The sequence below is a fragment of the Apium graveolens genome, chromosome 8 (genome assembly GCF_009905375.1).
Source record: "Apium graveolens cultivar Ventura chromosome 8, ASM990537v1, whole genome shotgun sequence".
Lineage (NCBI taxonomy): Eukaryota > Viridiplantae > Streptophyta > Magnoliopsida > Apiales > Apiaceae > Apium > Apium graveolens.
This window is the reverse complement of record NC_133654.1, coordinates 191,392,111-191,399,557: the sequence shown is the minus strand read 5'-3', so window position 1 is coordinate 191,399,557 and position 7,447 is coordinate 191,392,111. Positions and strand designations below refer to the sequence as shown.

General features: G+C 40.7%; 1 non-coding gene across 1 annotated transcript; it reads right to left on the bottom strand.

Moving 5' to 3' along the window:
• Positions 1 to 964: 964 nt before the first annotated feature.
• LOC141682218 (small nucleolar RNA R71) lies at positions 965 to 1,071 on the bottom strand. The gene has a single exon (XR_012559619.1). It is a non-coding gene; the product is annotated as a small nucleolar RNA R71 (small nucleolar RNA).
• Between the last annotated feature and the right edge of the window lie 6,376 nt (positions 1,072 to 7,447).

The following is a 7,447-nucleotide window of genomic DNA, read 5'->3' as shown; positions in this document are numbered from 1 at the left end:
AATGAAGTACTTAATGAAGTTAAAATCCCATGTTTGTGTCATATATTATTCAACTCTCTTTACTCTCTTTAGTTAATGTTCTTTAGTATAATTCTCAATAATTAATCGTAGTATAATTAAAACTCAATTGTTATTCGGCTTACATTGAATAATAGCCATATCATTGTTGCATAAGTGCATAAATCACAAGGTTAATCTAAATCAGTCTATGGTATCGAACTAGAAATAATTCTATATTACTAGAGAACGCGTATACTTGCGTGAATTTTAGCACGTGTTTAGCGACTAACAACTTTTTGGCGCCGCTGTAGGGGACTGCAGTGTTAACTTTTAGTTTATGTGTTTGTCATCAGTGATCGTTAAAGTTCATTGACTCGGACATTATTACTTACCTACTCTTTTTCTTTGTCGTGTTTCAGGTACTCTAGCGAGCGTGTATGCATACGAGTTCGCGGGCTCGTAAAAGAACTCTGGATGAAGCCGAGGAAGAAGCTGTAGTGATTCGAAGGGAAGTTTTTGAGGACGAAGAGAAAGTAGCAGAAGAAGAGAGTCGAGGAACCAACTCTAGTAGTGATGGGAGATCAAGTAGAAAATCCTAAGGCTCTGATGGACTATTCTCAGCCTAAGATTAATGATATTCAATCGAGCATCATCAGACCAGCCATCTCAACTAACACTCTTGAGATCAAGTCGAGCACGATTCAGATGATACAGAACTCAGTTCAATTTAGGGGTTCTCCTATAGAAGATCCCAACATGAACATCAGGGATTACATCGAGATCTGCGACACTTTCAAGTTCAATGGGGGTGACCGAAGATGCTATCAAGCTGTGACTCTTCCCATTTTCTCTGAGGGATAAAGCAAAGTGCTGGTTACATTCTCTACCACCAGGGTCTATCATCACATGGGAGGATCTTGCTCAAAAGTTTCTCACTAAATTCTTTCCTATGGAGAAGACTGTTATAATCAGGAATGCTCTTACTCAGTTTGCTCAGCAAACTGGAGAATCTCTGTGTGAGGCTTGGAATCAATATAAGGAGATGCTAAGGAAGTGCCCACACCATGGCATGCCTGATTGGATGATTATAAACTATTTCTACAATTGTTTGGGTGCTCAGTCTAGACATATGCTTGATACAGTATCAGGAGGAGCCCTGTGGGCTAAGAGCTACAATGAAGCTTATGAATTGATCGAACTGATGGCTGCTAATGAATACCGGAATCCTTCTCAGAGGCTAACTAAGGGCATGGTAGCAGGAATTCTGGAGTTGGATGTAGCAACTGCTATAGCTGCCCAACTTAAAGCATTGACGATGAAAGTGGACTCTTTGGCAAATTATGGAGTTAATCAAATCTCTAGTATTTGTGAGCTTTGTGCGGGAGCACATGAAACAGAGCAGTGTACTATTTCTAGCGAATCAGCTCAATTTGTGAGCAACTTTCAGAGATCATATATCATCCATATAACCGCAATCATCCTAACTTCAGCTGGAGTAATAATCAGAATGCGGTGCAACAATCTTATCATCCATACACAGCAAAGCTATATAACCCTCCTGGTTTTCAACAACCGCAATATGCCCCTAGGAAACAACTTTAACTTCAGCAGCTACCGCAAGCTAATGAAAAATCTGAATTGGAGGAGTTGAGTCTCATGTGTAAGAGCCAAGCTGTGTCTATCAAGACCTTGGAGAATCAGATTGGGCAAATTGCTATCGCATTAATGAATCTTCAACCTGGCACGCTCCCAAGCGATACTGAAGTGCCAGGAAAGAAGGAAGCTAAGGAGCATGTTAAGGCAATTACATTGAGGTTTGGTAAGGTGCCGAATCTTGAAAAAGCAAAGACTTTAGAATATGAAGTTGAGGCTGAAAAAGAAGAAGTGCAGAAGGAAGCAGAAGTGGAACCAAGGAAGACTACTGTTGAGCACACTCCTCCTGAGGGTAATACAAGGGACAAACAGATCTATCCTCCACCTCCTTTTCCTAAGAGGCTGCAGTAGAAAAAGCTAGACAAGTAGTTTTAGGAGTTTCTTGAGGTGTTCAAGAAACTTCACATCAGCATACCTTTCGTTGAAGCTCTTGAACAAATTCCTAGTTACGCGAAGTTTATGAAAGATATTCTCTCTAGGAAGGTGAAACTTGATGACTTAGAGACCGTTTCTCTCACGGAGGAATGCAGTGCTATGCTGCAACAGGAGTTACCTCCGAAGCTTAAAGATCCTGGAAGTTTCACTATTCTATGCACCATTGGAAAAGTGTCATTTGACAAATGTCTAGGTGACTTGGGAGATAGCATTAATCTGATGCCTTTTTCAATCTTCAAGAAGTTGGACTTTCCTGATCCAAAGCCTACTTATATGACTTTGCAGTTAGCCCACCGCTCTATTACATAACCGCGGGGTATTGTGGAGGATGTCTTGGTAAAGGTGGATAAATTCATTTTCCCTACTGATTTTGTAATTCTTGATTTTGAGGAGGATAAGAAGATTCCCATAATATTGGGAAGACCTTTCTTGGCTACTGGCCGAACCTTGATAGATGTGCAGAAGGGTGAGGTCACCATGCGAGTGATGGATCATGATGTAACTTTTAATGTGTTCAATGCCATGAAGTTCCCTACGGAAAATGAGGAGTGCTTAAAAGTGGAGTTGGTTGAATATGTTGACTATATGGTTACTTCAGAACTTGATCAATTGTTAAGGTCTGATGCCTTAGAGAAGGCCTTGTTGGGGAATTCTGATAGTGAAGATGATGAAAGGGATGAACAGTTGCAATTTTTGAATGCTTCTCCCTGGAAGAGGAAGATTGATATGCATTTTGGATCTCTGGGAATGGAATTTGAACAAAGCTCCTAAGCGCCTCAAGCCATCTATTGAGGAAGCTCCTACTCTTGAACTTAAGCCTTCACCTTAACATTTGAGGTATGTATTTTTAGGTGATGCATCTACTTTGCCTGTGATTATTTCATCTGACCTTTCAGGTAGCGACTGGGAGAAGCTTTTGAGAATTCTTAGAGAATTCAAATCGGCAATTGGTTGGACTATAACAGATATCAAGGGAATCAACCCTTCGTATTGCATGCACAAAATTCTCCTAGAGGAAGGAAGCAAGTCTACTGCTGAGCAACAGAGAAGGCTAAATCAGTCACGAAAGAGGTGGTGAAGAAGGAAATTCTTAAGTGGCTAGATGCAGGGATCATCTATCATATTTCTGAACACTCACGGGGTGGAGAGTTTGCATGGATTACATGAAGTTGAACAAGGCCACAAGAAAAGATCACTTCCCTCTGCCATTTATTGATCAAATGCTTGACAGATTGGCTGGGTATGAGTACTACTATCTTCTAGATGGTTATTCTAGTTATAATCAAATCTGCATTGCTCCAGAAGATCAGGAGAAGACTACTTTTACATGTCCATTTGGTACTTTCGCCTTTCGGAGAGTTTCTTTTGGACTATGTGGAGCACCGACCACATTTCAGACATGCATGATGGCTATCTTTTAGGATATGATTGGTCAGAATGTGGAGGTGTTCATGGACAATTTATTTGTATTTGGTGATTCATTTGATGAGTGCTTGCAGAATCTAGGCGACGTTCTCAAGAGGTGTGTTGAGACCAATCTGGTTCTCAATTGGGAGAAATATCATTTTATGGTGCGACATGGCATTATTATTGGGCACAAGGTCTCTAGTAAGGGTCTTGATGTGGACAAAGCCAAAGTGGGGGTCATCGAAAATCTTCCCCCACCAATTTCTGTTAAGGGGGTTCGCAGTTTTCTTGGTCATGCAGGCTTCTACAGGCGTTTCATCAAGGACTTCTCAAAAATTTCTAAAGCCTTGTGCAATCTTCTGGAGAAGGATGTCCCGTTTAAGTTTGATAATGAGTGTGTGGCTGCTTTTGAGTTCTTAAAGAAGAATTTAATCACGGCACCTGTTATAACTGCACCTGATTGGAGTGAACCTTTTGAGATGATGTGCGATCCAAGTGACTATGCAGTTGGAGCAGTTCTTCGGTAGAGAAAGAATAACATATTTCATGTGGTCTACTATGCTAGTAAGACTCTAAATGGTGCTCAACTGTACTACACTACTACTAAGAAAGAAATTTTGGCTTTGTCTATGGTTTTAAGAAATTTTGATCTTATCTGCTTGGGACAAAGGTGATAGTTTTCACTGGTTAGTGTCATTTTATTGTCCGTTTGATCTCACATTTCTACGTCGAGCTAAAGACGTAAAACAAGCACTTCTTGGGAGGTAATCCAAGTTTATTGTACATTAGTAGGTAGTGGAAGCAAGAAGAAAAGAGAAAAACATAAAAAAATCAGAAAACGGAAAATTTAAGGGCCAACTTCAGAAGCTAGGCGCGCCCGCGCTGATCTAGCACGCGGCCGCGCTGAAATTCCAGAAACCAAGCGCGCCCGCGCTGATCTAGCGCGTGGCCGCGCCGATTTGGCAGAAGGTTAGCACGCCCGCGCTGGTCTAGCTCGCAGCCGTGCTGGGGTCCCGGTTCAGAAAAAATAAACAACAGTTTGTGAAGCAAAAATCGGGGTTTTTAATAAAAAAATCAATTTCCGATTTTTACACTTCCACATCCCAAATTTCCCTCTCCAAATCAAACCCATTATTCCAACTATTCCCATAATCAATTCCCACTTCTATTCCATATCTAATTCTCTTCTCACCTCCTATATATACATACACTTATACACAAACTTCTCCACCACTTCACAAATTCTCAAACACAATTCTCTCTCAAACACTTAACTTTTATTCTCTCTTATTCAATCCCAATGGCACCCAAGAGACAAAGAACTCAAGTAAGCAGCATCACCACCGATTCTTTGAGTGTAGGTGGTGTGAGGCTGAGGTTTTCAACTCCCGAGGCTGAAGTGGAGTACATAAGGCTTCTCTCGAAGCCTATAGGGAAGGAGAGAGGGTTTCTGCCATCAGGGAAGGATGGTAAGTTGTTAGAGATGATTATGGAGATGGGCTGGGTGTCTTTTTGCGAGGTATCCGCTTTTGTGCCCATGAGTGTTGTTCGAGAGTTCTGTGCTAATGCAAAGGTGGAGAAGAATGGCTTCACTGAGGTTAGGGGGATGAATGTGGAGTATAGTGCTGATGCGATAAGGAGGGTGATTGAGCAGCCCGCGAGGAAGCCCGGTCAGGACACTTGGAACGATAAGACTTCGGAGGACTTTGATCTGGATCTGATTGTTACTACTTTGTTTGTGCCTGAGACTCATTGGAAGTTCAAGAGGGGCACGACTGATTATTCCATGTTCCCTGCCTCGTTTATGAACAGGTTTGCACGTACTTGGAATTTGTTTATCTGTGCTAATATCATGCCATCCTCTCATATGCATGAGATTACTGTGGAGCGTGCTCCTCTGTTATGGGGTATTCTTCAGGAGGACTATGTGGATCTTGGGATGGTTATTTACCAAGGTATTTTGAGGTTCTTGAGAGGAGGTACTACGGGTTCTATACCCTATGCGTCCTTTGTGACAAAATTGTGTGTGGAAGTTGGTGTTCATTGGCCCACACATGAGCAACTGCAGCTTCCCAGTGCTTCTATCGACAGTTTGATGATGTTGAACATGACCGAGAGTATGGTGGAAAGCCCGATCCTAAGGGGTTTGGCTATTCTTATGATCATCTGCCGGGTGGAAGGCCAGTGAATCAGACATATGCCGGTAGGACTTCACAGGCTCGTCGAGCAGCATGGAGAGCTCAGTTGGGAGAGGATTATGGTCCTTCGGGATCGCAGTAGCAGCAACAGGAGGAGGCAGGAGCAGATGTTGGAGCTGGTTTGAGCACGACGTAGTATAGGCACCTAGCAAGGATGATGGATGCGATGCATGACATCCGTCGGTTTGCTTGTGATCTCACCCAGGTACTTGAGACTTTATCAGAGCCACCGGTGTTGACATCCAGTGGCCAGTATTTGGTGAGGATTCCGTGTATTCACCTCCAGACATGCCTGACACTCCACCCGTTGAGGTTGATGATCCTGATTTCGAGTAGGTATTCCTGATTCCTTACTATTACCTTCACTAAAGATAGTGAATATTTTAAGTTTGGGGGTAGTAGTTGAAGGAATATGTGTTGTGTGAGTCGCATATAGTTTGCATATTCATGATAGTTTAGTGCATATAGTTGCATATTTTGCCATGTAGTTTTTCTTTTTATTATTTTGGTAGTTTTTATGATAGTTTGTTCATATAGATTCATGTATTTGCATTATAACATGATCCCTTAGGTGATTTTTTCGATTGACTTGTGATATTGATGCTAGTGTGGTGATGTCGTATTTAGTAATGTTAAGTCTTGTCGAATTGATTTGCATGCTAGAGACAATTGTTTTTCACTAAGTCTTATAAGTTGCTTGAGTGCTTGATCATGATCATGGTTTGTTTGTTTGTCGAGGTTTAATTGCTTGTTTATATTTGAAATTTAGGATATTCTCTTAATAATAGAATAACAAGGATTTTTTAAAATAGGAGAAAATTATTTCATTGCTAGTTGTTGTGGCTAGGTGTCAAATGGCTAGTATCCGGCTCATATTTATATGAGTAGTCTAGGGTTGAGCGAGATGGAGCGAAACACACTCGTTCAGAAATTTTTTAATAAAAGAGAAAAAGAAAAAAAAGAAAAAATAATAAATGTTATGTATAATTGATCACGAGTGGGCTCTTTAGTACTCGGGGTATTAAGTTCTTAAGGGACTTTGTGCCTAGTGACCTAAGGCTTTTATAGTCTGGGATCCGCTAACTTAATGCTCGCTACATGGGTACTATTGTATAAGTCTTTTGTGGACCTCACTCATTGCACGGTCAAATAAGCATACTTGTCATTTTGTTGTGAATAAAAGCATGAATCCATATAAAACTCCAAACTAAGAATTGAAGTGTTATAAGTTATTTTGTGTCTAGCTTTTATTCTATATATAACATTACAATTACTTTGATGAGTAGTGAGTCATGATTATTGATCTAGTTGCGATAGTATATCTGTAAGCAGTTGCACACACGCACATCTCTGGTTTGTAGGTTTATTTGTGAGGTTTGATTGGTCTTTATGCGATTAACTGCATTTGTTGAGATGTTGCTTGTTGATTGGTTTAGTTATTCTATTGGGGATCGTTGCATTCATTTAGTTACATTCATGCATTTTTTATTTCTTGTTCTTTGAGTCTGATTATGCTTGAGGAAAAGTATTGATTCAAGTTTGGGGAATGTTGAATGGCATTTATGACACTTTATTATGCTCCGTAAAGCTTTGAATTGGTGTTTTTGTACTCAAGTTGTTGGTGTTTTTACGTGTTTTTTTAAGTGTTTTTGTATTGCAGGCATTTTCCAGGTAATCAGGTAAATTAGCATGGTTATAGTGCTAATTTGGTGTTTGGATGGTGTGGGAATAAAGGCTCGTGAAAAGACCAGCTC